Source organism: Fulmarus glacialis, unplaced genomic scaffold (genome assembly GCF_000690835.1).
Source record: "Fulmarus glacialis isolate BGI_N327 unplaced genomic scaffold, ASM69083v1 scaffold28332, whole genome shotgun sequence".
Taxonomy (NCBI): Eukaryota; Metazoa; Chordata; class Aves; order Procellariiformes; family Procellariidae; genus Fulmarus; species Fulmarus glacialis.
The window spans coordinates 42,807-46,206 of NW_009197665.1; the positions used below are offsets into that span (position 1 = coordinate 42,807).

The 3,400-nt window shown below is 49.8% G+C and overlaps 1 protein-coding gene across 1 annotated transcript in view; it reads right to left on the minus strand.

Moving 5' to 3' along the window:
* NTNG2 (netrin G2) overlaps window positions 1-3,400 on the minus strand; it is a gene marked incomplete at its 3' end in the record, with an annotated part of 47,095 nt that overhangs the window by 42,798 nt on the left and 897 nt on the right.

The window sequence follows — 3,400 nt, forward strand, 5'->3', positions numbered from 1 at the left end:
TTTGTCTGCTTTTTCCAATTTTAGCACCTGGCCTACTAAGAGAAATAGTTCTTTAGTACAAGCCTTATAACCACATGTCATTCAGAAAAGTTTAGCTAAGAATTAAACTAAACATAAAATTAGGCTGAATGTGTAATGAATAAATAAAGCCTTTTCCTTTCATGTACCCATGCCAAAATCAACAAGCTGTATTAGCTGATGAAACAATGCTGACGCCAAATAAAAATACCCCTGACCCATCAATATGGGCTAAGAGCTCGGCCCTGCATCAAAGAGCATTGTCTGAACAAGAAATACTGTCTCGACACCTCTGGGCGGGGGGGAAGAGTGCTCCCATCCCAGCAGCGAGCTGGGCTCACTGTGCCGCCGGCCGGGTGTGGGGAGCTCTCACCAGGGTGTCAGGAGCAGCGAAACCATTACGTGATGGCCGTTGGCTCGCAGTCTGCTCCCGACACCTCTCCTTTATGCCCCACCTTGCTTTTGCTAGAATGATTTGGAAACCCCTTGAGCTGCAAACCTGTTTGGAGCAGGGACCGTGGCTTTGGTGTTTGTTTGCTCCCCGCTGCCCGCCCCGTGTGTAAATTGCCCACAAAACCTGTATATTTTTTTTTATCATGCGTGCAAAACGCCAACGCTTGCAAGTGAAATTCTCAAAGGTCCCTGCTCGGTATCAAAGTGCTTCAGCATCTCAGAATACCTCAATACCTGCGAGCACCCCGCCAGCTGTGCCATCCTCCTCCTCCCCGGGAGGGTGGGATGGCGAAGTAACGCCGCATCTCCCCTCCGCCCCACGCAGCCCACGCAGCTTTGCCGCTCCCCAGCTGTGCCTGTCCTGCAAACCCCTCTCATTTGAAATCTGCATTTCGCTGCTCTGTGCCATGCCCTGGATGTGATCTGTGAAGTTCCACCCTTCCCTCGGCATCCTTGGTTAAAAGATCTGTTCCCTATTAGTCTTCAGTCACGCTTTTAGATTCATTCAGGCTTTTATTTACTTATCCATCTGTCTTCCTGCTCCCACCACTCCCCCTGCCCTGCCAGATGGGAAAGTACAATTCATTTTTCAGGTGACCCTGCCAGAAAGGCATTGACATGAATAGGAGAAGGTGCAGGAACTGGGGAAAAAGCAAAACCCCCGACTTTAATAAGCAGTGAAACGCTTCCCAACCAGAAGGGAGCAGCCAGATGTGACTAGAATTGCTGTAAAACAGAAAAGACAATCCTCCAAATAATTTCTGCAATCCTCCAGACACCTCCTTTTGCAGAACTCTCTGTGAGTGCTGCTCGAAGTTGTTAAAACTGTAGCGTGCGATCCTGCGGGCTGTGCAATGCCTCCTCGGTACCGGTACAGCCTCGTAGGAAACCCTCCCTGTCTTACAGGGTCCTGACTTTCACCAGGACTCTCCTCCTCTGCCTGCCTGCGGCGATGCCCCGCACGGGGACTTCGTCCAGCTCCCTCTTGTCTGGCTGTCTTAAGCAAGGAGGGACGACTGTGTGTCTTTAATTTTGATTTCAGTTGTCTGGGCAGTGCAGGCGTCCTGCTGGGCTGTGCTTAATTCTGAGTAACGTTAGTTTAACTGCACGGACAGTACCCCGCTGTTTTGAAAGACACCTAAGAAAGCAATATAGTCACTGTAAGAACTTCTCTGCTGGAAAGCCAGGCTCCTATGAGAACCCACCTGTTACATAAAAATAATTAAAACCTGAAGAGAAAGGATAACAGGACACCAAAAGGCATCCGAGCAGGCTGGCAGGCAGGGAGCCGCGCAGGGGTCATGCGAGCCGCTAACCCTCCCTCTCGCAGCAAGGGCCGGGGCTCGGAGGTTGTAACGATCGGTGGGCAGCGACATCGATTTTTGTCCAGCGCTTCCTTTGTGCAGGGGTAGCAAAACTCCGCTCGCATCCCCTGCGGGCTCCGCTCGCCTCTCTCTGCATGTCAATAGGTGTCAAGTCACCACCCAGGACCGGCGATGGAAAGGCCATTTCTTGCCGATTCCACTTTCTACTGACCGTAAGGGGATGCTCAGCAGTAAACGGCCACGTGTCATTCTCGGTGACAGAGGCCGTGAAAATTTACCTTGATGGCCTCCCAACACAGACTGCTCAAGTCCTTGGGCTGGACTGGAGCCTGGATCCCTCCTGCAGCCGTCCCCTACTCTCTGCACTAAGGGCTGGGTGGGCTCCTTGCTCACCTCAGCAGGGCTGCTCTTCATCTGCTTCATTTTTCAAACTCTTTAATCCTCTGGAGAGGACGGCACTGGTGTAAGATGGGGGAGAACAGGCCATGAATACAGTGGGATTTCATAAACCTATCCCAAAAATCTAAAACAATAACTTGCAATATATTACTCCTGTTCTTAGCTTGATACTTCATCGGGGAATTGCTCGGGGACGTTGCCGTGAATGCCAGTTTCTGTGTCGGGAGATGAATGCTGGGCCAGGCGCGCACCCCGGGGTGAGGCAGGGACAGGAAGGCAAATCCGTGTTTTGCATTTGTGTAACTCCCATTCACGGCTGTACACGGTGTTTGCAAGTGTTACAGCACATGGCAGGCGTACGCTACAAGGAAATACTGCTGGTGCCCAGAATAGAAAGATTTTAGCTCAGTATTGACTGAATCAAGAGATGTAGAGAGCTGATTGCAGTTTGTGTCTTTTGCTTCCTCGGAGGTCAATGGAACTGAAGTCTGGAGCATCCTTGGCCAGAAAGCGTTTGCAAATAGCTGCCGCAAATGTAGCAGAAAGCAATCTGGTGTTCACCTTTTAATCCTTCTGCAGCCAGTCAGATAAATGGAAATCCAGCCTGACCCATCAATAGTTAACTGTTTTATTTGCAACCTTTGACTTAATCTTTCTTTTCAAATGACCTTTTAAAAGGAAAAGCTGCTACTTACCAGGAATTAGTGAAACTATCTTCCCTGATACTAATGAGACCCCTTAGGCTGGGAAGAACTGGGTAAATAAATAGTGGCGGCGTGTTCTGATGGTCAGAAATGTTTGGCATCTCCTGGTATCAAAGCAGTGTTTTTCTCTTGGATTTTCAAGAGATGCCCTGAGCTAGTTGGGCCCAGGGTGTTTTCTACATGTACGTGCATTTTCTAGGTGGGGAACTGAGGCATGGGGTATCTGAGTCTGGGTAATGCTGGCAATAGAAATCGGGACTCCTGTCCCCTCTTCCACTGATTTAGAGGGAGGAGAACTCCCCTTCTCATCACAGGTACTAGGCTGGTATACTCCTTATCCAGTGCGCAGCCCAGTAGAAACTCTGTCAGCACGGACTGGCTTGGTCACTGTGCCTTAAATGCGTGCTCAGACCACTCCTGACGTTACAGCCAGGCTGTTTTGCTTTTTGCTTTGACCCCCGAACTCTTTGTAACAACGTAAAGCCTTGTGAATTATAAATC